At 43.8% G+C, this 27961-nt stretch overlaps 1 long non-coding RNA gene across 9 annotated transcripts; it reads right to left on the bottom strand.

The window, feature by feature from the left end:
• Nucleotides 1-314: 314 nt before the first annotated feature.
• LOC140650333 (uncharacterized) lies at nucleotides 315-26989 on the bottom strand. Of its 9 annotated transcripts, none has more exons than XR_012041925.1 (9): nucleotides 26880-26989; nucleotides 26420-26504; nucleotides 26213-26300; nucleotides 25801-25986; nucleotides 15680-15765; nucleotides 14824-14986; nucleotides 10923-11050; nucleotides 2841-2930; nucleotides 315-2328 (listed from the first exon to the last, which is right to left on the bottom strand). It is a non-coding gene; the product is annotated as an uncharacterized lncRNA (long non-coding RNA). The 9 variants fall into 9 exon arrangements; XR_012041924.1 differs by lacking the exon at nucleotides 10923-11050 and adding an exon at nucleotides 25254-25407; XR_012041929.1 differs by lacking the exon at nucleotides 10923-11050 and having other exon boundaries at nucleotides 25801-25903.
• Nucleotides 26990-27961: the final 972 nt, after the last annotated feature.

Raw genomic sequence — 27961 nt, forward strand, 5'->3', positions numbered from 1 at the left:
CCATCCCAGACTGATTAGAGACCAACCCCAAGCCAGACAGAGGATGGGGCTGTGCCTATGGGTCTAACCTGAGGGCCAGAAAATGAAGATTTGATAAGAAACTAGTTACCTGTTTGCTTGATTAAATACAACTATAAAATTAACGGAAAACATATCCACAGCCCCCTGGAGGTGCATTGTGAGGATGCACCACTTAATGTTTGTAAAGTGATTTGGAAGTGAAAAATGCTGCAATAATGCAAAGCCCTGTTCTCTTGCAAGAAAGCTGATTGCTTCTTTTATAAGGTAACAAAGTCCAGAAAAGTAGAGTGGAAATCAGCATATCTCCAGATCTCTGGCAGCAGTCAGAGCTATCCCTAGCTAATACCAGTGGCTGCAGCTCCAATACAACATGATGCTGCAATCTTCTGGAAAGAGAGAAGAAGAAAGCCCTCTAGCACTCAATGCCTTCAGGATGCCTGCAGAGTCACTGTTGTTATTTATACAGAGGGGTGCTCCTGCATCCCCAAAACTAGGAGTTCAGGCCTGGATCCAGCTGCCATCGCAGTGACTGGCATGGCTTGAGGAAAATCTTACCATCCCTTTGTCAGCGCATCTGAGGCATTTCTGACTCAAGGCCCGTGAGTGAATGCTTCTTCAAAAAAGGTTGTTATTGGTGCCCAGTGTGTTTTGAAAACTGGAAGAACTCTATGACAGCAGAACAACTACTGCTCTTGCTCTTTCAGAAGCATTTGTGCTATGAGGATCAATATATTATGAGCCTATGGGACACGGGACCATGAAAATCTTGGAGGGGCAAGACTATACCCAGTGCCTGTCAGCAGTTCTCTTGAAGAAGGCTAAATCCTTAATTTTATTGAAGGACCTCTGTAGGATATACTGCCATGGGGACTAGTAACAAGCATAGTGTGAACAGTTTATAGCTCCCCCTTGGAGATCCATACCGAGAAATCTTGCTATGCAATGAGGTGCAAAATATCTTGCCATTTCTTCATGTCCAATATCCAGTTGCCCGCCATATTATTTGAAATGTATTTCTTGACTGAAGGGTTATTGCAGGGATCTACTGCAACTGCAGTGAGCACCTACGCACTGCTTGTTTGGCTTCACAAGGGCCCTTCGTGTGCATCCCACCCTGTTTGCTCTCACCTTCTCCCACAGCTCACCAAGCCTTCAGCTGTGCTGATGCAGAAGAGGATGTTTTTATTTTCAGTGGGGATGCTTTCGGTGATGCTGTGGCTAAGTGCAGCCTTGCAATTGGGCTGCCACCCTGGAGGAGAGAGCAAAGATGAACAAGCAGGAGCCAAAGGGTGGTAGGGCAGGAAATTCTACACCTGGTTTGCTGCCGAAGGAAACGTGCCATGTAATGACACTCTTTTTTCTCCTCTAGACTGAGTATAAAAACAGGCATGGGTTGATGAGGAGGAGAGACGCTGCCTTAAGGGGGTTTTAGTCACCAGTGTGGTCCCTCTCCCCTTTTGAGCAGGGCAGTGCCCGCTGCTGCAGGTGACTCGGCAGTTCATGAGATAAAGCACTACACAGCCTGGTGTGAAGACTGCAGTCTAACCCACAGTAGAGGAGTTATTGTGGACAGTGATGGCTCAGCCACCGGGAACGGGAACAGGAGTCAAGAAGCCTCTGTGCCAGTCCCCGCTCTGCTACCCTGTGGGACCAGCAAGGCCCTAGGAAAAACAAGTACAGGGCAAACAGAGTATAATAGTCAGCGCCTTCCCAAAGCACTTCCCTTTATCATAAATGCTTTATTACACATCCATATATAAAGCTGGGATAGCAATATTGACCCACCTCCCAGGGTGCTGGTTTCAGCAAGGAAATTGGCCCCAATTCCTGATTTAAACTTAAATTTCATGTTCATCACCAACTCTTGCAGAACAAAACGCCTCCTGTCTCCCTTCCCTCCCCATCCTGTTATTAAGAGGGAAAATAGCTTTTTAGGAAAGCTGTGTAATTCCTGCCTGAAATTCTCTAGAGTGCTGGTTCTTTTTGGTTCCTCCAAGCTATTTTTTTACAGTTTCTTAAGCCACAGATGGGAAGAAAAAAAAACGCACGACAAAAATCCAATTAAGGAAAAGCCTTGGGAAAGAGAAAGTGCTTGTTGTTTAAACGTGAGCTGTAAAGGGAGCCAGGAAAGGTGGGTTAAATGCAGAGCCTAAATATCCAGCAGCCATAGTTGTTATCTGAGCCTCTGCGCCATTAGCGATGCAGCAATACTGGTTTGGGTTTTCCCCTCTGTTCTCCAGGTTCAGTGTGTGAGCAGGTCTCCACAAGTTCCTCGCTTATTGGTTTGATATCAGGAAAAATCAAACCCTGTTAAGAAAAGAAAATGTACAAAGAGGCAAAGTAGTGATCTCAGAGCTCTGGAAAAAATCTTGGCTGCAAATTATTCTACATGGGAGCAAATTCATCAGGTGCCAAGAAAAAAAAATACCCAAGCCCAACAGCCTTGTTTTGATTTCCACCCATTCCAGCTGATCACTAGTCTCCAGGCTGAGCTTGTAATCTCCTCTTTAAGGAGACCTTCTTATTCAGTGAGCCACAAGCAGTGACTGCAGGGGGAAAGCAAAGCCTAGTTTTATTTAGGATGTTTCAGCTGTCAATAAAATGATGCTTCCTTCCTTAAATGTGGCAAAACTTACGCAACCAAAATATACCATAAGTGATACATATTGCAACAGGATTTCCGTGGACTCCGTTAAACACAGACGACCTGAGACCCACTCACCCCATTTGCCCATGGAAAGGGAAATGAGATGAAGAATGAGAAGAAGGAGCAAGAGGATGAATGCGAAAGTAGAAGACACCCACTGTTCATTCCTCACCCGGCTTTTGTTGCAGGCTCTTCCTCCGACTCTTTGACCTGTAAGTTTAAAACCACTCTGTAGGGCTTCAGCCTTTCTCAGTTTGCTGGCCTTGGTGGAGGGAAAAATTCTGCTTTAGTAATTTAACTAACTGGCAATAGACTTGTTTTCTCAGATGCTTGCACAGATGCCGAAGGCCACAGATTGAGCACTGCTGACCTGCTAGGTAAAATGCAGCCATGTTTTTATGGAAAGGGGAGGAGTTTTATGCAGGTTAAGTGACTGAACCTGCAACTAGAGAAGACCAGAAGAAAATACACCAGCTCACTCTATGGACTAAATTCTGCCAGTGACTCCAAAGGAGAGCACAGCTGTACTAAGGGCAGTATTGGGCCCTGTGTGTATATTTGCATAATTAGAGATTTTTCCTCCTTCCCAAGCAATCAGGATAGCTTTGTTTTATGTCTGCACCTCTCTCTGGTCTGTCCCACCCCAACATGATCGAAACATCTGTTCCCTGCTGCTCAAAGGCATGGGGCATGGTGGGATCCATGTCTTTGGCAGGGAAAACAGGGAAAGTTGACGCATGTATATGTATGTGTGTGTGTATGTATACACATATATCACCTCTACTGGAAGCTATGAGGCACTGACAGCTCTTAGTTCAAACTGAAGTAGCTCAGGTACATGCAGGGATATGTTTGTATATATTATTCAAGTAAGTATGCGTGTAGATATATACAAAACATGCACATATGGCTGTATATTCAAGGTGATGTATTTCCATATGAATTCATTTATCTTGAGAGGCAAGCAAGGAGCAGTCTCTGGAGCAGCTTTCTGCTGGAAAGACTCTGGCCAAGAATGATCTCCCTTTGGCCTTGTAACAAGTGGTGGGGTCAGACTGGGATCTCTGAGGCTTCGAACATTTAGCCTTCTCCTTTCTCCAACCTATTTGCCTTTCTTTCTCACATTATGCAAGAGATGAGATACTCTGATAAAAACACTTATTGTGGGAGAACATGACTCAGTTTTCACAAGTGGATACCCCATGAAACATAGCCAGCATCCCCTCACAAGTCTTCATATAACCAAAATAATATCAGAAGTGGAGGCAGGAGAGAAGCAGGGTCAGAGGGGTGAAGTGGAGGAGGAAGTCATAAACTTCCTTTTGTATTATCTGCACCCAACTCCTACAGCCTCTGAATCACAACTGTGTGCACAAATAACTCACAGTCATCTGCAGGAAATCACCACAGTTGTAATTATTGTCCTTTTTACTAAAGAATTTGCAGGGTTAAACTATTAGTGGCACAATATATTTGTACACATCCAAATTATACCTCTATCATGTGGGGTATAGTTCTTCTAATCTAATTTAACTGTCGAACATCACTTGAATGTAGCTGGGGAGAAAATCTAATGCAACAAACCAGACCTTTATCCACCAAGGGAGACAAAAACTCATCATTGCTTCAGACCCGAGACTGAATATACCTAATTCAACCACAAATTGCTGGGCTGAGGAGAGTTCATGGCACAGCCAGGAAGACTAATTCCTTCCCTTGCAGGAATTACCATGTTAAACTCCCTGACCTGGGTTACACAGGAGGTCAGATTAGATTATTGCTGTCCCAAATTCTGGTCTTGGAAACCAGTTTTCAGTGCCCATCTGGCTGCAATCCCAGGTAAACATCAAGAAAAAAATGCAAGCGCGTGGTTAGGGTATCTCGTTTCTGTGTGCTGTGGTGGAAGGACTCTCATTGCTGTCGGTAAGAAGGCAGCAGACCTTCCTGAAAACGGGAGATGAGAAAAACTTTAGCAGATGTCAGGAGGGCTTTTTAGGGTCAGTGTTAGTCAACATGGGGCCCTCCCAGCACGGCCCGTGTCTGCATGCAGGCAGTTCCCGCTGCTGAAGCAGGGTTCCCAAATGCCCTGAACTTGGTTAAAAACAGAGAAACTCCCCCATGGCACAGTGAGTCCCAGATATGCAAACCATTTGCAATGGGCAATGCTGCTTGTTTGCTCTGTTCTCGGACTCTCCCCTGGGTGATTTGGTCCCTGCTGGAGAAGGGGATGGCGTCTTGCCCAGTGTGGCCATTCAATAACCTCTTCTGCCGTGTCCAGACGCTGGCCATACAAGCCCCAGAGAGAGACCGAACAAGCCCCACTGCCTGTCTTCTCTCCCTGCAGCAGCCAGCCCTCAGCAAACAGACCGGGAACGGCATCTTCCCATGCCATGGATACCCACAGCCACACCAGCCCCACGCATCTGAAGGCCACAATATGGCAAGAGGCAGCAGCTCTCTCCAATCAACCTAAGAAGCAGAACTTTATTTCTCAAAGAGCTGCATGAGCATCTGCTGCTCAGTAGCTCCTCACCTTCCAACACAGCTAGCAGATCCTGTTTCCCTGGTGTGTTGGTGCTCACTTACAACTCACGCTTATCCCTAGAGCTCCAGGATCCCTTTTTAGCACCTCCTGTGTGAAATGCTTAGGTAGATGGTACCAGCAGGGCTTGAGCTCCCTTCTGAGGTGCCATGAAATTGCACAGTGGATGACTCCCCCCAGAGCAACTTGCCTGTCCCTGATTACCAAACATTCGCCTCCATCCGCTTGTCCTTTCCCCACCCCTGGAAGGATGGTGAATAAACAGCAGGGCTGTGACTAACGGCAGCGTGAGCAAGCAAGGAAGCCATTGGCCATCCAAATCAGCTGAATCAGAAGGAGCAGGGGAAAGAAAAGAAAAAAGCTATCTGAACAAGCACTAATCGCTTACAAGCCGCAACATGAACAGCCAGGCATATTAGTGACTCACAGGTGAAACGTGTGACAGCGACTTTGGCGAGCGGTGGGAAGGGCTTCACGCCTGGGTGGCAGGAGGGGAGGGTGTGCGGCCGAGCCACGAGCACAGCCAGCCAAGTGTTTCCCACGCACATTCCTCTACTCCATGCACTATGAAATTTGGTCAGAAGATAAAGCATGGAAGCAGAAAGAAATTCCTAGGAGGAAAGTGAAACAGAAAAACAAAACAGCATGGTAATTTCTTGCTTGCAAAGAGCGGTATTTCCATGTGCGGGCTTGCTCCACCTGCAATTTTACATGTGTACAGTGATTACCGATCTATGCCTCTGGTAAAAAGCTTGATCTGTCTCAGGAAAATCCCTTCCTTGTTAATTTATTATTTGATATATATGTAAAGCAGCATACAATATAGCCTCAATCCACAGAGACTCATGTCTTCAGGGCTGCACATAAAGGAAAGAGTACACAAGGGATGAACTAGAGAGAGAGAAATAAGCTAACAGCTGAGCACCCTGGTTTCAGAGCAGTGACTGGTGTTATTTTTGCCATGATTACCAGCACTGTGGTAGCACCCACAGGCTCAGCTGCGCATGGTGCCGTACCTACACACAGCAGGTACCTGCCGGCGGGCGTCCGTCGGTGGTGCAGCCCTACTGCTGGACAAACATAAAAATCCAGCCTAGGGATTTTCAGAGAAGGGTAATGGGAGCCAGGCCCTTTGGTGGCACTGAATTGGGTAAGTAAGTCCCTCTATGAATATCCTCATCTGGACCCTTTGCAGCAGAAGAGCACTTCTGAAGGAGCTTTGTCTGTCCAAGGGTCTGTACACTCCAGACCTCACCTCGATAAGGCATCTGTGCATGATGGATAAATAGCTAAAAATAAACCGCTCTGTAATGAGGAAACCATTATTTGCAAGCAGTGACCACGCAGCCTGCCACACATGCTGTGCCATTCAATCACCAGGACGAGGCATGCTCTCCCGATGGTATTTCAGCCAGCTGCACTGACCTGCAGGTACCCGCTGGGACACTGACCCCACGCCCAGCCCTGCGGTGCTTGGTGCCCTGTAAAAATGGAGCAAAGAGCTTGCAGATGAAGCAAAGAGCCAAACTGAGATTACAAAAGACACAGGAGATGCAAACAAACCCTGAAATAATACAGTAGCATTGCAAACAGCGGCCCAGAGCTCCCCCAGCCAAATCTCTCATTGGGTGTTGTCGTAGCCAAAAAAGCACTGGAGGTAGCAGCTTGGAAGAGACCGCTCTCGACCAGCTCCTGCAGGGGAGGCACGGCCCTGTCCCAGCGTTTCAGAGCATGCAGCCTTTCTGCCAGTGCCAGCACACGTGATGAGCTTTACATGCAGTGAGCTGTGATTGCAACACAATGACTTGCAGTGTATTAAAATTAAGCAAGTAGTTAAATTGTTTGCCGAATCAGGTCCTAACATGAAACAAGATGCAAAATCAGTCTAGCAGAGGAAGCAAAGGGGGCGTAGGAGAAAGGGAGCAGCACTCCGGATGTGTTGTAAAATAAACCAACAGCGCGCCCGACTTGATGGTTACCAATCTAGGTGTTTTTTCAGACAAACCAGATAGAGGAGGTAAATGCCAGAAGCCCAGGGATACCGAGAGCCCACCACAAGCCCACAGGATGACAAATCTGCTGTCTGGTTCTCATGCATCTGCAACCTCTTTTCCACTTCAGAGTGTGGTGTGCAGCGATGCCTCGTGGTGGCAGGGCCCCATGGGTTTTGTGTTGTGTCAGCACGACCCAACCTGGAAGCCTGTGTGTGTGGTGCTGTCTTGCTTGCAGACACTGCCAAGACAAGCACATGGTGCCTGCAGCCCCCTGCTCCCCTTCTTGCTGCCTGCCTGTGAAATTTTCCAGTGGTTCAGCACATCTTCTGTTGTTTATCACATCTTCTGTTTTGACCTTTGTACAAAAAACAACCTCTGTCTTTTGCAGTGAAGAGGACACTTGCACAGATCTAACATCGTGAGCCAAGTACCTCACCAGCTCCTGGAGCAACTTTGGGTGCTAACAGAGTGCTAAACAGCCTTGTGCATGCCTTGCACATGTGAGTGATGTGTGAGGTTTGTGGATGTGTGAGTTTTAGTCCACACTATCTCAAGCAGATGCCCCGGAGGGGTTGTAAGAGATGTGCAACAGCCCTTCACAGACCCTTTCGTTACGTGTTAATGAGTTACCATGACCCTGATTTCCAGGTCTCTGTTCAATTCACACCAGTTCCTCTCAGGCAGCGTAATTTGTGCACCTCCACCATTAGGAACATCACCTTAAGCAGCTGGCTGTTTCTCTACCACAAATATATACTTGGTTTTATACCAAAGAAATCAAGCCTACTTCCATTCCAGTATGAAGATGAAAAGTACACTCGTCCTCCTTTTCTCAGTCCTGCCTCTGGCCTCTGCACCATCATTATATGGCAACAAGAACTTATACTGTAGCTCTAGTCCTCTGAAATGTCTTTTGCCTCCCAAGTACGTGCTCTTCTTTTTTTTATTTTTTCCCTGAAAGATTCTCATTTGTTTTTTAACTGTGGGTTAGAGTGAGGCTGGCCCTGGGACAGATGGGCAGGAGCATGCTAGGAAGGTGCACGGCTCTTCCTCACCATAATTTCCATGGGGCAGATGACAGTTACAGTCCTGTCCTGGCCCCAAACTTAACTGTACAAACAAGATGGGGGAGAGAGCCTGGCCAACACCTGCTGCCACCCTGCCGTGTCTGACAGACGTCAGAGAGGCTTGGGAGGAGGAGAGACACCATATCGCTCAGCACCCTCTCCACGATGAAATGGGATTGCAAGATCCTATGTCAAATGAAGCTGTCGTTAATGCAAGCCATATCTGCGGCCGCCGTAATGAAAACTGCACCGAGCACTGAGCTTCTGGTGCCACCAAAGAGCTCTGCCTTCCCCAAACTTCCTGGGAAGTGTTTTGAACTTTATTTTTTAAAATGCAATTAATCACAGAGCAGAGCTTGAAACCAGTCCAAGTGCAATAAAAGCACCCGAGCAGAGCCTGCTCAGCCCAGTGAGCAGTTTGCCACGGCCTGACTTCAGGCATCAGGAAACTTCCAGATGTGTTAACTTTGAAGCTCCTGGCTCCTGCAGGAATCTTAACTGCTACCATCTGTACAGGGGAAAGGCTTCGGAAAAGCATCTCTCCCTTTACTTACGTTCCTCCGAGCACTGAGAGTTATTACCTCATAGCCGCTGCAATTTCTTCTGGCTTCGCCCTCATGGACTAATGACTGCACCCTGCAAAGATGCCGTTTCTTTCTGCTTCCATCCTTCGGCAGGGAGCATCCTGGCGGAGCCCCTCCGTCGGGTGGAGGACAGGCACCCTCCATCTGCTCCTGTTCTGCATGTGGTTTACAATATGCTACAGGAAGGCATTTTCTCACGCTGTTAAGTTTTCACTAGATGCGGAGGGGGATCATGAATGCCTCGGACAGCGTAAAAATTCCGTTCTTGGTTTGGTTATTAGGATCTAGCGGCGGCAGCAGGCAAAATTATAGCCTCCATGAAATCCGAGTCTGCTGCTCTGCCGCAGGCAAGGGGTGCACATTGTCCCCCTGCCAGGTACGCTCGGACACCTCCTGGGCCAGCCCCAGAGCTTCTTCAGTTACTCCTAAGGCATCTAACCACAGGGGTAATTTATACCTGTGCAAGCTCCCATGTTTGTGCCCAGAGCTTGTGGGTCAGGCAGCTTTGGGGCTGAAAGGCTCCAAAACGGCACTTCCAGCTTAGTCCCTGCCCTGGGAAAGTTTTCCTTCCCTCAGTCTGCCTTTTTTTTTTCAAGAAGAGGTTGCCTTTAGCTGCGCGTTTGTCACCTTTTTCTCTTTCCCAAAGACTTTCAAGTAACAACCTCATGCACAAGCTCTGTAGATGGTCTTAATCACACTTAGCACTTATAAAGCACCCTGCGCATCAAAAGCTCCTCACACATGTAAGTTAATCGGCCTTTTCAATACCCAGAGGATGGAGGTGAGCAGGAGCTACAAACTCCGTTTTGCTGATGGGGAAGCTGACACACTGAGAAGTTCATTGCTTCACCCAGGGCCATGCAAGGGGTTAGTAGTGCAGCTGGGATCAGAAACTTCTGGCTCGTAAACTGTGTTCAAACCACCAAACCTCATGGCAGAGGCAAACTAGAAAGATTGGGTCCAAACCGAAAGTGAGCAGTGCCCAGAACTATAAATAATTTTGTCTGACGTGGCTTTTATGAAGCTTGTGCAAAATACAGAAAAGGCTGGTGTTGCCCTGGGGTTTATGACTGTGTTTCCTTCAGAAACCTTGCAGATCATTCAGCCCCCCAGTACCCAGATGAGTCCTGGAAATGAAAAAACAGTGAAGCAGTTTGTGACAGCAGAGACCTTGTCTATGGCCAGGAGTTTGGGTGCTATCGCAACAAAACCAATAACGAAGTGCAACTGCTCAAAAGCAAACCTACACACGAGGCCTTGAAATAACAGAGCAGTGAGTGAAAAAAAAGGAGGAGCAGAGGACAAAGGAAAGGAGAATCCAAAAAGAGGGACTTTGGTAATCCAGGCTTCTCTGGTAGAAGCTAAAAAGAGGTGCTGGTTACCTGTCTGGTAGCAATATGGTTGGGTGTGCCTGCATCCAAATACAAATTTCAACCTATGTGTTCAAGATGATATAACTTTGCCTGCCTCATGCTCCTGGCTGAGAATAAAACAAACGGTGTGAGGCTGTATGATTTTAAGAGATGATCACACTTTCCCATATTTTGCCTTAACACCCTGCAGCTCCAAAATGCTTCCCCTTGTGTGGGTTCAACTTCTTGCCCTGCTCCTTGGAGGAAGGGGAACGTGACTCAGCCACACTCGCACGGAGGAGCTCCAGTTATCCTGCCAGCAAGTCAGACCTGCTGTCCTCAGGCTGTACGTGCCCCAGGGCGATGTCTTCTGAGAGGAGGGACGTTTTCATAAACACTGTGCCAAAGCAGAGGCAGGATGCAGAGACATCCGAGTTACTCATCCTGGCTTAAACCCCACAGGATGTCTCAAGTGACTGAAGTGTAGGCTGAAATACAGGCTTAAACTATAAGTTTGGGGATTTTGGCATTAGGTGACTGGCCACAGAGAGGTCCAACATGAGATGACCAAGTAGATAATCCCAAATGACAGCAGAAAAACTACCGGATCGAGTTGTCTGTTCCCAAGGGGTTTTGGCATCACTAGTAGCAGCTGAGTAGGCTTTATTATGACAATATCAGAGCAGAGAAATTATGGTCATAGAGGGAACAATACCTATTTGTTGCTCATCTGTGGGGTTTTTTCAGCTGTTTAGAAGATTTTGAAATCAAAACGTTTCTGTCTTCTACATATTTCTGCCAGTGCAGCTTCTGCTTCTGAGAACAGTCCCCAAATGGGGAGCACTGGAAATGAGATGTGAAATGAGAATTCAGATTTCACATTAGAATTAGAAATTGTGAAGGGCAGTTAGCTCAGCCTCTCCACTTTCTATGCAGGACAAATTCACTCCCTCCAATTTTCAGTGCTTTCAGTGCTATTTGCTTAATCTGATGGAACAGACCTTTTACTAGGAGATTAAAATGTTGTAGTGTGATTTATCAGGAAGCAGATAAAATATATTTAAGGAACATAGATATGTCTAAACATGTTAAATAAAGCAAGGATTTTAGTATCCAGTCTATACAGAAGGTTGCAAGAGATTTATCTGAGCAGCCATTCTAATGCATGTGAATAGTGGGTGTAGTAAAGGAAATGAGAAGCAAACTGGAAGACAACACCTGTGACAGTTGTGACACAGTGGAAATAATTCAGCATCACTCATTAAGGCTGAGCAAAGGGAAAGGAAACAGAGAAGTCAGGAAGACGATGATACAGCAGCAGAAGAGAAAGAGCTGTTGTTGCTTCAGAATCAGACATAGTTTCTGTCATCTTTGCCATTTCTCAGCTCATTACCCCTAGAACAGGCTCCAGCTGTATTGCATTGACTTAGCAGAGTCAGCCATCGCTATTTCACAACTATCTTCTTGCCAAGTCTTTCGCTAAAAATGAAATCAAGACCATTTGGTTTGACTGACTTCATGTGATAGCTCTGTAAACTGCCAGTGATCTGCTGACTGGATTTTGAAGCCATTGCCCTCAAACATCTTCCCAGTTGGAAGGGTTTCCTCACTTGCTTGCTCTTTTCCTTACATTCTTGCTTCTTTGTTTTCACCCATATGTCCAGCAGTATCACAGACATTGGCTCCTCTACAGTTGCACAGACTGCTGTCCCAAGTGGTCTCATTAATATCTGTGTAGAGTAGGCAGGATTATTATGTTTTGAATGCTTTCTAGTGCTGGTTTTATTTACAATGCTCCTCATTTCAGGGTATGTTTGTGATTCCTTGTGACTGATGGTGCTACAGATGTTGCACCACAGCCATGATGGCAGCTGGAGTATAAAACATGAGAACTGAAACTCTGCTTAAAGCTTCTGCAGTAACCCAGGAAAATAATACTCATCCTATTCAAATACGCACATGTGGACCACTATGGCCAGATGGCAGCCTTTACAATGTTTATTTCTGCAGCTCTTCAATATACTTTAGAGGAGATTTTCTTTAGGATCCACATCGAATGGTGTTTGCTAGACTAAACTTGCTCAGCTGGCCTGATTCACTCTGATCAGATGTGTAAGGGTATGTTTCAATCTTTTGTTCATGAGAAAAAGTAAATAAAAAAAGACAAGTACATTCCAGCTTATTGTTGCATTCTGTAAAGGCCTGTGCTCTGCACTATGGTTTGCTTTGGCACAGCAGGGTGTGCAGATCTGCGGATCTGGCTGTGGGTGTCATTTCCAAACACGTTCACTGTTAAAATGATCAGCATCTGATCCATTCCTATATAGAAGTCAGGTTCCCAGTATCTTTTAGAAGTGGGAGTGAAATAAAAACGTCACCCAAACATCATGGTGCCTTGTATAAATTTGACCCTATGGCCAAGCTTCAGGACCTGTCTCTGCCTGCACAGGTTCAAACCAAATGGCATGCATAAAAAAAATGGACCTCATTCTCTCTAGGTACTAGGCTACATCCCCAAAACCTGGGTCCAAGCTTAGAAAGACTTTAGTTATCACCTCTATTCCAGAGGTCAGTTCCTGTGGATTACTGAGCAATTCAGTGGCTCAGGCAGCCTAACACAGTGCTAGAGCCCCACATCTCTGAGGTACCTCAGCAAAGGGTCTTTCATCTGCTCAGCCGCTCCCCGGTGTGAGATGACAGGCACTGTGCTATTGCCTAAGCTTATTTTCATTAAGGTCTGTCATCTGTGTGTATTTGTTTGCCCAAACCAGCAGGGTCCTCAGGCTACACATAATTCACTCAGGCTGCATCAAGGACTCATGGCATCCTTCCCTAGTAAATGTAAGCAAGGGGATGCTGGTGGAGTAGGGAAGAGGAGAAGGTGCCCCTTTGCTTAGAGATTTTGAGACCCAAAGGTATCTAGGACAACAAGTGCTGAGGATCCAGACAGGAGTAAACAAGAGAGCTTAACTCTGTAACCTAGAACTCTACTGTGGTAGCACAAATAAATAATAACAGCAACCATAATAAAAGTTGTGAGCAGGACAAGGGTGTTGATTCATGCAAACATCCTCAGGATGCATATATATACATATACACATACACATATACTTAAGCATGCAGGTACCAAAGTTGCATAGATAAATATCTATGCATAGATCTATGTGTAGTTGTCACATGCATTTTATTTATGTAGCACTTCCCTTTCAAGGATCTCAGGGATCTTTGTAGATGTCAGTGAACTGCTGAAGCAAATAAATATTGAACATGCAGCTCAGATGGTGAAATCCTGACCCTGCTCTGAGCAGGGATGTTGGACCAGATGGTCTCCAGAGGTCCCTTCCAGCCCCAGTGATTCTGTGATTCTGTGAAACAGCCTAAAACAGCACGGGAAATCTGCAGTAGGATCAGATCCCTGGACTTCATTTAAGATTCATGTATTTGGTCTAGCCTCTCCCATCTTGCAGGGCATTGCTTTAAGGGCAGATTGGAGACCATAGACCTCATCAGTGCATATTGCAGCTCTTTACAGTTAAGTCTGCATTTGCTAGCATGTCTCTTATTGGCAGTGGTGGTTTGCTACCTTAGATATGCAACATCTGAACAGTCCTCCCAGTACTATGAAGAAAGTACTCCATCTTCCCATCTCTCAGAAGACCAAGCCACCAATTTGTTCTTGACTGCATTTTCTGGAACAGCTGAAGCAAAGTACATGTCTGAATCATGCTGCTCTAAATGTCAGAGATAAGATATTGCTCATATGGAAGGGTCTAAGTCCTGCATTGATTTATGGACCAGAGTTTGCCAGAAGTCAGAAATCCATGCAGTGTCCCTGAACACTGAATCCTGCATGTGATCCTCTGTGAGCTGACATACACTAATTGTAAATTTATGTATATGACATGCAGAGAACAACCTACTGACTTTGCGCCTGAGGGAGTTCCTGTGTGATACATACTCTGGAAAAATGAAATATCTAATGCCCATTAGTGAGCAGGAATGTGGGGTAATGTTAGAATCTGATGCGTGTTAAGCCTCACCAATCAATTTGTGATACATAGACAGAGAGGCTAAACCTGTATAAGTAAATAAACAGTTCCAGGGAATATTTCTTTGTGAAACTGTTGGAATGGTCTCTGGCATGGCTTTGGCCAGGCCTGTAACTCAGGAGTCAGTATTGTCCGAGGACCATTCCCATCAGGCAGTTTGGTTGTGACACCTTGTTTTAGTGGCTACCAGAGGCTAACAGTATGGATGTGGACTATCCCATGCTGTTGGCCTTGTGGCATTGAAAGATCCTAGGCATTTACTAGCTTAATATGTCTAATTAAATATAAATGGTCTAATTTATTTGCATAGAAGTAGAAAGAGCCATGGCCTACATCAGCATATGTGGTAGATGAGTCTTCTGAGGGGTGAAGCAGCAGGTTGGCTGGACAATATTTGAGGTGATATCAAAATGTAAATCATCTGCTGAGCCTGTGACACAGTTTTATAAAGGTAACAATCTTTGGTTTTATAAAGGTAAAAATCTACACCCATTGGGATGAGTCTTAACCATATTTCTTGCTTTGAGTTCCTTTGCTTATATTTAGTCCCACGCTCCCCAGGGTTACCTGAGACGATGGATGCTGGTGAACCATCAGCGAGTTGGCCCCATCTCCTCCATCTTCATCATGCACCACAGGTGATGGTATCTGTGCTGGAGGAGCTTGTGATTTTTGCACTGAGCATGCAGTATTGCCACTAGAAACCAGTACCCTGCTACAAAAATAGTGCCTGGAACAAACACAAGAGCAGATCCTCTGACCGCTGATGAGGGATAATGCCTCACTTACTTACGCATCAGTGCTGCTCTGGAGCCCTCCAGCTTACTTAGCTGAGGACTCCAGGACCACTAGCATTCATAGTGTACACACATACACCCGCAGAGCTTGCCATACATGGATGCACTCTTGTTTTTCTTTTCCTTTCTCATTTGTGCCTTTTCTTTTCCTAAATCATCTGCTGCTCCACTTGGTCTCTGCTCTTCCTCTTTCACCAAAACCCTGGCTTTTCAAGGCCCTCCATGAGTACATCTGACGTTGGGTCTTGCTCACCAACTCCCATCACCATAAACTACTCTATCAAGCAAGTGTGATTATAGTGTATCTTAGGAGCAGAATTTGATCCTCAACATTTTTAAGGAAGTGAATTCACTAGGTTTTTTGAGAGAGTTTTAAAAATTGTCTATCCCATACTTTCTTACTCTCCTCCTTTCCAGAAAATTAACACCATTTTCATCCAACTTTCCTAAAATTTTGAATACTGAGGTAATATAGACTGCCGTGGTTTCATAATAACTCAGGAGTTCCCTGTCATCACCTTCCTTGTCTATCCTGAAGATGAGTCCAAAGCAAAACCCCCACCATCCAGGCCTAATACAAGCTCAGAAACAGCCTGAGCATCTTGCACAGATTGGGTTTGGCCTACCTGCTCCTCAGTGGTCTTCACAGGGCTTCCTTGGATCTCTTCTTGGTCTCAGTTAGGGAAAATGCCTTGAGAAAGATTTTGTGGAGCTAGTAAGAAGAAAGGATAGTTGGAAATGTACACTTAGGTACAGTGTGTCAAAGTGATTTTAGCCCTTTTTGCTCCACACTGAACTTTTAGGTTACACTAATTAAAAATCTCTGAGTCCTGTATAAGATCAGTTGGTTGCTCACAAGCTACTTATTGAGTAAGATTTAGTGGAATTGCTAGTTTCCAGGATAAACACAGCACTATAATTCAAAAACAACCAAAATGTTGTTTCCAAGTGGTTTTCCATTAAGATCAGTTGAACTGAAAATAGCCAAACCAAAATAACAGAGTAAAGAGGTGAAATAAAAGGGGAAAAAAGTGAGTGGAAAAATTAACTGTTGAGAAAAAAAATCCCACTATAAAATAGTTGTCAGGTTTTCTGCTCTGCTACATCAGCTTTGAGCCAGTGTGGCCTTGCAATTGTAAAGGGAGAAGTATTGTGGCCAGGCATCATTGCCACAGAGCATTTCTACCTGGAAATGGCCAGCCACAACAGCTACCTGTGCCCTTCTCTTATCTCAGTAATGGGTAAGATCTGGGATGAGAGTCACACAGCCGAAACCTCTCTTAGGAATAAAATGATGCTGAGCAGAGCATTCAACAGACCACTTCTTGGGACTTGGATGGAAGAATTTCCCATTTAGGAGTGTTGGCATCAAGACTTTTATTCTGATCCCACGTATTTCCTTCTCAGGCTGCTAAAACTTCATCTTTTTCAAAGTCTTAGAAAAATTATTCTCAACAAGGCACAGCTTCCTTATTTGGCTGGGTTTTTCCAAAGATCTCAGGCTTTGATTTGCTTCTAGTTGAATCCATGGGAAAAAAAAAACACCTTGATTTCAATAGGAGTGGAGTTAGGCTGGTGCATGGAAAATTCCTCCATGTAGCTTTTAGTGAATAATGAATCTAGTTAATAATAAACACTTTTCTCTTTTGGTGCAATGATGTACTCAGGAGAAATAATTACTACTTGTTACGTTAACAGTTATAACAGAGGTATGTTCAGTGCTAGGTGAAGTGGCACTGGATTAGCAGCTATTTTTCCTTTATAATCCAAACGGCAGCCCACAAACCCCTTGCACACAGGGACAGACATTCATATGCACGTAGCCCAAAATGACTCGAGCCCATCAACCTCCAAGCAGCACTAGTCCATGCTGTTGTATGAGATTATTCATGTTCTCCTTTCTCTCTTCTGTGCTGTCCTTTTTCAGGGCTTCCTCACTGCAACTTATTTTCCTTTGTACATTGTATATCTTGTTCAGGTAAGATATTTGGATTCGGATGTCTTAGCTTTTATGGTTCGCAGCTCCATAGGACCTTCTGGTGAGGCAAATCAAGTTGCTTGCCTTAGTGGTTAGGTTTATCCCTGTCATAAACCTTAAGCCTAGTGTGATGGGCATGTATGGGGGGTAGTGGGACAAGCCAGTTGGGAACATGCAGAGTGGGAGGGGGATGTTGCTGCTGAGAATATTTCATCCACCATTCATGGGAAAAAAGGTCATTGAGAGTGGGCCATAAAGTGGATGAATTGCCCAGGCAAGACATACAGATGCCAAAGGTCATACATTAAGTATCTCTGGTCTGAACAGACAACACAAATCACCCTGGAAGCTCCCTGCGTATGCAGAGGCAGCTCAGAGACATGAGGTGCAGCCCTTCTTGTTTGATGGGTCTGCCCTAGAAGGCTTGGTGGGATCTGCATACTGGGTGAGATTTGCCTTCCAGGGCAAGCTGTATTTCCAGGCAGGAGAGCAGCATGGAAGAAGGTTTTACAAGGAGAGTAGCAGAAGGGTGCAACGTATGGGGGACACTAGATTCAGTGGCAGAATAAAATGGAGGTGTAGGAGGGAGTGAGTACAGGTAAATGGGAACCCAAAGGAGTGTATAGATGAAAATGTAGAGAGCCCTGGAGGGGAGAAGGGAAAGACTGAGTTTGGTAGAGGAGACCAACAAGTTGCTCCAAAGAAAGAAGTAATACTGTGTAGCAGGTAAGGAAAATATAATTCTGTCATATTTTTTAGTCTCTTTTCCCTCCAAACACAGATGTGTCTACAACTATGTGCAAGTTTGTATACATCTATATGTCTATGTCTATGCATGTATATGTAAATAAAACACTCTTTTTATGAAATCCATTTAATGGGGTGTTCTGTATATCCTAAAATTTATTTTTCTTCTGACACGGGAAAATTCCCTTAGGCTACCAACATCAGCTGCTTTCTGTTATGCTGCCATCTGTTATGTAAAATAACTAGAATTCCTTTTTTCTCTTTCCCCAGTGGCTTTCCTGTTTTTTAGCTTTGGTCAGCTCTGGCTAGTTTTGTCTTTTTAGCTTTCTTTTATGATGCAAAATAGCCTTTTATTGTTATATAAATAAAATATTGCAAAATAGGATAAAAGGATTTATCTCTACATATAAAATGAATCAAATGTATCAACGTTAGTCATTTGAGAAATACCTTTTGCTTTGCTTTCTAGTTGCTGATTTAAATCACAATATATTCCAAAGTGTATGTGGCATTTATGATGGGAGTTGTAGCAAGTCCACTCTGGCAGTATAGTGGTATACTTCAGATCTGAATCCAGATTCAGATTTTAAAACATCTTTGAAATGCAGATGTGATTCAATTAAGGGTTTTGATTTAGAATTTTCATTAATTTAAGATCCAATACCCAAATTATTGTGCCAGGAACTAAATATCCATAATATTTATACTGCCAGTATTAACAGGGTACACTATAGATGGCTTTGAAGTCTTTGGAGACTTGTTAGGTTGACATGGACTTTGAAAATATGTGAAATGCACTGTAAAACAGACTGCACAGTTGTATTGTTATCTTATGTTAATTCTTTTCTTAAAATCAGAACTTTTCTTTTTTTTGGTGACCCTTCAATAAGTTTTAGGGTAAAGCCTCTGCACGTCTTCCTGTGTAGCCTATACATTCACAGTTTCTTTAAACTGAAGAAATATTCACTATACATGTATAAAATTCCATTTATATCTGACCAAAGGGGTTTTACAGAAAAATGACTTTTCTGCAGGTTTTCAGACAACTGTATTAAAACCAGGATTCAATAGTCTATATTGCCCTCAAAAGACAACAAACGCTGTGATGCAATGTCTACCCCTCTAGCTCATCTTTCCCCTGGGAGTCTGTGCAGCACCCTCTGTTCCCTCAGCTGGTGGAAATTATTTTGGAGTTTACAAACTCTCTACATCACAAATGTCACTCTATAAATGTAAGGGGAGGGGAGGTTTTGCCATTTTTTAGCCTTGATTTTGAGCTAGATTTCCAGGAGGAGGGAAAATGTGATGGCACAGGACCAGCCACAGAAGATTGCTGACCCTCTGTGGTTTTAAAAGAAGGGGCAATGAGAGAAAAGTTGTTCACTGGCTAGTGCAAAATAGTTCTGTGGTTGCCTCTTGGAGCTGATCAGGGAGAAGCAGAGAAGGAACAGGAACTGCTCTCATCTGGGACGATGAGATGAGCAGGTGGAAATAGTACAGCATTCATAAAGTTTATTGTTTCCTAAACCATCTGAACCTCTTTTTTTTAGTCTTTGAGATGAAAAGCCACAAAACCCATGCGAAGCCTGCCTCTCTCTATGTGTAAGTGCTAACTTGCCATGTACTCCTGTAGGTGTATACTGTGGCTCCACAACCTCACCACCTTCCCTGGATAACTCTCAGTGTATTTAAATGATCAAGATGTCCTACCTGAGAGCTGTGAGTGTCCTAAGGGCCAGCAGCAATGAGCCTGTGGGCCTCTGCTTCCATGAAGGACTAAGAGACAGAGATGATAGATCTCATACCATTTAAATTCAGATATGTAAAATTTGTCACCTGTCTCAGGTGCTTTTCTGGGCATCCTTACAGTCATTAGAGGGAAAACAGAAACCTGCAAGAAACTTTTCTTCTAGTCTAACTTTGACATTTGCCTTTCAGTGGGAAAAATACCCCCTCAGAGTGCTCCTTTGAGACCACAGATGGCAGAGAGAGCCTAAACCCAACTTTTTACACATTGAAATTTTGATGAAGCTGATTCCACCTGGGTTCTGTGCCTGATGTGTCCCAGGAGGAGTCCTAGTGAGACAGAGCAAAGCTGAAAGCCAGTGAACAGTGAGCTGAGACTCAGCGCAGTGGGCTGGGAGGTGTCCAAATGTGGGGGTGTTGACCTGATCAGTGGCACCACCACAGACCCAACCACACTTGCTTAAATTCACTGTCATATGCCAGTCACAGATCGAACCAGATGCAGCTCCACAGAGATGTTTGTTTACTGTCAATCAGTAAGGTCCCCTGGAGAAAATAAGCGGTGTGTTTTAGAGGTTCCTCTGCAAGAGCATTCAGCGAGGAGGTGTGCTCGCTGTGCGGGGAATTACCCAGACTTCAGTCTTGTAGCAACACGACAGTAGACTGAAGACACTTCCCTCTCTTGTAAGAAATCATGCTTTCTTGGATCACTTGAGGAATTTGGCAATAAATAATGGCTTTGAACATTACACCTTTAAGGCTACTAAATATGGGGGAAAAATTACAAATATACAGTTTTTATCCTATGCAAGCCCTCTAAGAAGGGGCTACATATCACAGCTTTACTGAATGATTTTACAGGAATTCTCCAGTTAGGAACCCGCAGGAAAAAGCTGTAACTAGTAAGTTAGCCAAGCCACAGAGCAGTGGAATTTGTTCCATGAGATGTGCCTTTTGGGGTTTTAAGGGGAGTTTAGAGAGATTTGTATATTAGGAAATTTGAGCCTGGACAGGAAGAGAAACCTTTCTGTTACATGACAGACACACAGAGCACTACGATGAGTTGCTGAAACTCTTCAGTCATGACAACATGTTCAGTATCACTAACAGAAACAAGGATTTACCAGTGGAAAAAAAACCAATAACTCATCCTGTCTGTCACTTTAGAATGATATATACTTGGATTGCTTCCTCCTCCACTGACGTGCAGCCACCTTCAGGGATGGGACAAGTGCAGCTGTTCAAACAGCATGCGGCAACCCTAAACCATGCAAGGAAGTGGAGAGATTTATCATCACTCTCCATCTGCAAGGAATTCTAGGAAGACAGTTGAGATTACTTTGCATCCCCAAAATACTGTGTCTCTTCTGACAAAAATATGCCACGGTATCTTTAGTGTCCAAGCATATTTGACTTGTCTTTTGACCACCAAAGCAATGGCCCACCATTGCAAGTCTCATGGAAGGAGCCATATTTACTTTTCAGCTCAATTCTGATAAATTGAGAACAAGTGAGTGTTTTGACTGAGAAAGCATCATTTAATAGGAGCACTGAAAAACACATGTTCTGAATTTTATTTTTTTCCTAATCTCTCTAAAAATGCAGAGAAGGTGAAAGAGTTTATGTAGAGATCTGGGCAAAACTCCTTTGTTTATGGTAATTTCTGATTCTCCTGTTGACACATTACTTGATCACCTTCTCTGCAACCAATTTTTTTTCTCCCAAAAGAAGGTGGAATAGTCATTCCTATGTGATTATTTTCAGGAAAATATTCCAAACCTGAAGATACCTTAGGAGTATTTATCTAACCATGAAAAGAAACTGTTCTTCTAGTTGTGTTAAAGAGCCAGAACTATGTTGAGAAGTGCACTACAAAGGAGATCTACATGATTATACAGATAACACATCTAGCACTGTAGTGGAAACTTTTGCAATCAATTTAGTTGAGACTCAGACACTGGCCTGGGCTGGCAGGGCCTCACTGATTTGTTCAGGGTGCAGGACTGGCTCCAGAGCCCTCAAATCATGAAGAAAATCACAAGCAGGGTGACTCTGCTCTATCTGCATGACCCAGACATGTTGTATTAGTGATACCTATCGTACATATTACACAAGTAAAGGGTATGATCCTACAGCTGGGCTTTGGATCTCTCACACAGGCTCTCCAACACTGAAGCAGAGCAGCTGAAAGTGAAAAGCTATCTGAGGCTTCACGCATCTTTAATTTTGGACAATGAAGCCTCCCTCTCTGGTTGACAGATCCAATGTTGCTCCTGGCATGGATTTAAGCAGCTGTAATGTCAAGGATTTACAAAAATTCAAGCAGTGGAGTATAGCCCAGGGCTCCAGCAAGCACAGTTTAAATGGTATAATCAGGCATTTACAGAGATGTTTCTTTCTGCAAATTATACTACCTGTTTTTCACACATACTTACAGCCTTTGTTACTGGAGGCATAAGGTACTATTGTACCAAGCTCTCCGGAGGAGGGACTCTCCCTCACGCACTTACATGAAGTAGTCCCAATGTAGATTGAGGTCTGTGAGTAGTACTCTAACATATACATATATAACATTTTCAGAGGAATAACAAGACATCTGGAAGCAGGAATTACCTGCTTTTCCTCTTTGAGCTCCCTGCAATGAGAGCTGCTTAGCAATCCACCAGGAGTCAACAGGTCTTGTCATCCTTTTTTCCCCTCTCACCCTGACCTTGTTACAGCTCTAAAATGTCAAGATATTATATTCTTAGTTGTGTTGAACCTTACTTTCTGAGAGACAAAAATCTGAGTACTCTCTCTCTGAAAGCGTGACTTGCAGCAGGAAAAAAAACCTCACAGGAGGTCTACCCTTCCAGATTAATTCCTCTTAATTCTTCTAATTCTTGAGGTCAGGAAATTATATCAGGAAATTATATAACACAAACAAAACATGGGAAACTTAGATTGAGCAAATATCTTTCTTGTTAGGATGCTCATGATGAAAACTGCAAATGGCTGTCAAGGCAAGCCACCCAGGGCTGTGCTTTCTTTCCTGGCCTGAGTACTCTTCTAAAAAATAGTTCACCTACAGCCTTACAAAAGATGCTGAATCTGAAGTCGTTAAGAAATAGCTGCCGTACAAACGTGCCATATGATTTTTAAATCTATTGCTGGTAGATATTTCTACAAAGAACTGCAGATATGATAGAAGTTAATGTAAAGGAAACAACCCTGTGGATTAGAAGCATTTTCACTTCTGTCATCGGGGGTACAAGAAGTAAATAGCTTTGGCTTCTAGCTACAATATTTACCAGAACATGCCACTTTATATATATAAAAGTGGATGCTTAGGCTAGCACATTGTCTTCATTTTCTTCAGTGCTACTTTCAGGCAAACATTTGAGAAGCACCGTAAGCACCACAAGCCCAAAGGCTGAGCAGCCGTGGCTGTGCACTGCTGGTGGGTGTCCAGGCAGTGCCCCAGCCCTGGCCAGGATGCCAGCATTGCCCGGTTTGCTGCCTGGCCCCTCTGGAACAGCCACGGGGTATTTATCACTTGTGACTAAGCCACCCCAGTTTCCCACCTCTGTGCAATATATGCTGCTTTCTGTATCTGCAGAATATGTAAGTCAAGAATAACTCGTTCTCAGTTATTGTGGCAGCCGAACGATGCTAGAAAGGAAATCTAAGTTGTTTCAATTCTTTCTGTGCAATATGTTCAGCTTCAGAAAGGAGAAACATGCAGTGGCAAGTCTAACTGTGAATGATTTTAGGGAGGGTGAATCTGTGGGTGTAACTATGTCATCCAGTGTACCCAAGTTCACAAAACAAGCCTATAAGCCTGAGAAAAAAGGGCAGAGAAACAGAGAGACAGAGAGAAAGAGAGAAGAGAGAGGAAAAGAGAGAGGGAGAGAGGGAGAAGGAAAGGAAGACAGACAAAGAAAGAAGACAAACAAAGATCAAAGAAAAGGAAGGAAGGAAGGAAGGAAGGAAGGAAGAAAACAGGAAGAAAACAGAAAAAAAGAAAAAATAAAACAAAGGAAAAAAAAGAAAGAACAGAGGAAGGCATGGCAATTTATACATCTTGTTTATAAATTATGACTTTCCACATAGCCTAATTTTCATCACTGAGTCAAAATATGAGATTTAATGTAAAAAATGTACTTAGGAAGTAAAACACAGCAAACACCGTAATGATGGAAATATAATCACAGACAGCAGTAGATTGAAATGGCTCAAGGGCAGGCAGACCAGCTCTGCAGACTGGCACCAAACAACACTCCATCCCCAAATATTGAGAGAAAATATCAAACCAAATTAATATCTCTGAACAACTTTTGCTCTCAAACTGTTCAAATCCATATCTGACCTCTGCTGGCCAGGTTTTTCTAGTCTCTTTACGTGATCCACTTACAGAACACCACACGCTGTTTTCCCAGGCATGGCTGAGGCTGGTAGGTGATATTTTGCATATGGCTATTTTGGTTCCTCTCTCGGTGGAGGAATTACACCAAGTTTTTAAGCAGCTGAGGAATCCAACCACTATTTCTAACTGTTTTCCAGACCCTGAGCAGACACCATTACTTTGGAAGATAGTATTTGGCAGACTGAGGTATATGACCGGTCTCCTAGCAGATACCCAGGCAGTGTGGCCTCATTTCGCTCACCTACCTGGGAACTCCCTAGGTCAAGTTTCCCACGGGCTAACACACCTTACTGCCACCCAGCCACCAGGACAGCTACGACTGTGTTGACAGAAAAAAACCCACCCTTTGCTTATAGAATGCTTTGTGGCCAGACTATTATTAACACAGATTTTCATGTTCATGTTCTTGCTATGTTTATATAAAACAGAACTGACTTTGCTTGCTTGTTTTAAACTTTTAGGAAGTGCAGAGAGAACATGGCTGCATGGGAAAATGTTGGACTGGCCATCAAAAAGGGATGAGTTATCCTCTTCGACTGCAAAGCTGCATCCAAAATGTATGTGACAGGTAGTTGATTAGTTTAATACATCACTGAGAGGCATTCACATACTGGGTGTTCTATGGGGACCTGGGACAGCACAAATAAACCATGGTGAGATGCATATTGCAGAGGTACAAGTCTCCACAAACATCCCAACCTTGTGCTCAGCCCTCACCGAGAGCCATTGCCTCATGGGGTTTGGGGAAGCATCCCTCCTCCTGAGCACTGCAGGGCGCATCCCGGCTCTTCAGAAATAATAACCATACAATTTCCTGTGAACATCTGACAATGACAGCTACATGAACACTAATCACAGGTGGTCTCTAAAAGTAGTTTCAGATACAAATTGTAGCATTCCTCAGAGTTACCAAGTCCTGTTTTAATGGCAGAATTTGTGAGCTCTTGAGCTATAATATAAAGTATATTGTCTACAGGAATCAACAGCTTCACATGAACTTAAATGTACTTTCTTCTTTCAAGCATCAATATGTATTACAGTTGGGTTTACACTGTAATCCTTGGCTAGCCACAAAAGCCTGGAGACTTTTAGATGCTTGTCCCCTGTTAATGAGCCCACAAGACTGATTTATTGGTGTTATGACATCAATGCGACCTCATATTTACATGGAAAAAATCACCGGCAGAAAATATCAGCACAAGTCAAATCCTGAAATCCTTTCCTAAGCAGAAACTCGCATCAAAATCAGCAGGACCAAAGATGTAAGGATTACTCCCGTGAAAGTTTCAGAGCTGTTCTTTCAATCTACATATCTAAAAAATACCTGTTAAAATGCGTCAGATCCGTTTGCTTTGTGTCTTTTCTTGCCAGCATGAAAAATGCCTTGATGATTGCACAATCACAGTCCTTCAAAGAATAGCTCTGATTTGACTTAAAAAACTTCATAATCCTGTCTTAGCCACGTAGACTACACTTGCCTGTGGGATGAATGAGATGATACTTTCTGCCTATCAAGCTGAAATCCATGCAGCAGTTCTCAGATTTTAATGAGCAGAAAATCTTTGTGGAAAGACAGATTAGACTTCATTTATTTTTTTTAAGATGAGAAAATACTGTCAGTAGCAGTGGAAAGGAGGAGTCAACGTCTGTTCACTGGTTACAGCAGTTACAAGACCTTGTACATGAAAAAAGGATTAGAGCAGCATGGATTTCACCTTTTGCAGACCTGGAAAATTTAGTTACAGGTTCATATTGGTGAACAAATGCCATGATCTGATCCCACTTCTATTGACAATAAGGGGAATTTTGTCATTCATTTTCTAAGGAATAATTCTTATTTATTTTCTTTATTCCATGCCCAGGAATCTTACCTGAGCAGCTCAGGGATTTAACTTTGCAACACGCTCCCAGGACACCATAACACAGACAGTGCAGAAGACCAGATTTTAAAGATGTGTCTTAGTAGAGGCACTCCTATAGGAAGAGGGAATGAAGATAGCAAGCAGCCATGGAAATCAAGGACCGCAGACTGGATTTAAGGGCGGCAACATGAGCTCCTAGTGTAAAGCAAAAGGGGAGAATGTGATTCATGGATGTATGAACAAGGAATTAGTGAGTAGGAGTGGGGAGCTGATCTTATCTCTCCCCACTGCTCTGGTAAGACCAATAGTGGCATACTGCAAAAAGTTATTGTGCACGTATTTTAAATGGAGACAGGTCAGAGAGAGGATGAGAGAAAATGTCTCTCTCTAGTGAAAGCCTGGAAGGGATCTCTCTGCTTACCTTATCTGAAAGATGGAGACATGACTTGATTAAAGTGTACAAGTACCACCACAACAAGATAATACCGTATGCAAAAGATCTCCTTCATCTAGTGGAGAAAGCATAGCAGGAATCAACGGCTAGAAGCTGAAGCCAAACAAATTCGTACAAAGAAACCCAGGCATGCATTATTAATAGTAAGAGCAATTAATCCTGGGAACTACTTACCAAAAGTAGGGTTGGATTCTCTGTCTCTTGATGTTTTCAGATCAAGATTGGATGTCTTCCTAGTAGAGATGCCCTAGGCAAACCCCTACGAAAGGGAAGCAAGGTGAAACATAATAGTCCATGATATACCATCAGACCAGTTGTCTGGATGATCCTGTTGTTACTACTCACTGGCTCTACCTCTGCTAGTAAATTCAAGTGTCAGGACCGAGGCCCAGACTCCAGAACGTGATCACCTACGCTATTAAATTGTTAGGATAGTCCCTCACGTGCTGTTGGCCTGGGTCAACTAGCCTTCTCCCAGACACACTTAGCACAGTTTGGGCATGAGTATAGTCCAGGGCTACAGGAAATCTGGACATGGGCACCCTATTTTGGAGAGGAAAGGAATGTAATGGTGGTACATGCTGACCAGATCACCCTTTGGTTGGCAAAATCCTTTTTTGCCTGTATTACTTACAAAGGCTTGAGTCAGCTACGGCTGCACAAGGTTCAATGCCGAGCAAGAGAAACGCCTGTGAATCAGATATTCCAGAGCTGCCTCCAAGTAGATGGAATGATGTTGACGCACTCACAGCTTTGATGAGCCCTAAAATGGAAGAAGGAAGAATGTTTTGACATATTTTGAATATTCAGAAGGAATAATTGGTTCCTGCAGTAACTGACATTCCATAGGAGTAGTGTATTCCTGCCGGTCATGTCCATACTAGATAGAGACGTTGAAGCAGTGCTTCCCACACAACCCTCACAATTAGGCAACACGGAGCCTGATAACTGGGATCTTTTAAATGTCAACATAGCTTCCTATTCCAGTGCTCATTCGGTGCTCATTAGCAGCATTGAGTTAATGTGTTTTGTTGCTGATGGTGATGATGTACAGGGACCCAACTGCTACCCCTCGATGTCTGCTGTAATAGGAAAACAAGGAATGCAAGTTCAGTACAAGATTTAGTATCTCATCTCAGGGATCCCAGAAGGATGCTCTTCACTGTTTCCAAGTGCTGGAAGCATTTCTTGCCTCCTGAATTTTAAACAGATACTAACCCTCAGGCTTTTTATAGAAGAAAAAAATCCCATATACTCTGACTAAAGCTTTAGCAGGCTCTAAACAATTTCTACAGTGAAATTGCATCTACAATGCATGTTTTCCAGCACTGTTGAACCTGGCAGCACAGTAAATATTGTATGGGCCATAAAGACAGTTGGGCAGTAGTTGCTGGGCTACCACTCTGAGCATCAGATGTCCCTAATGCATAATTTGGTCTGTTGGGAGACACGGGACAAAAGACTGGCATTATAGTGAGCCTCTACATAAAGACTTCCAGACTTCATCTCCATTCATAAATCAATCAACACAGAATCCCCAAGAGAAAATGAAATAGTATTATCCTTTCTTCTAGTTGAAGAAATCAAGACAGAAAGGCTGGGTGCTTTTGGTTCACAATAGGTGCTTTTGGTTCACAAGATGTTCAAAGAGAACTGAAGGGTAGGTCTCCATTGCAGGTCGCTGTGCAGAGACACCACGTAGCTTTATGAGCACTG

This window comes from Ciconia boyciana, chromosome 3 (genome assembly GCF_034638445.1).
Source record: "Ciconia boyciana chromosome 3, ASM3463844v1, whole genome shotgun sequence".
Taxonomy (NCBI): Eukaryota; Metazoa; Chordata; class Aves; order Ciconiiformes; family Ciconiidae; genus Ciconia; species Ciconia boyciana.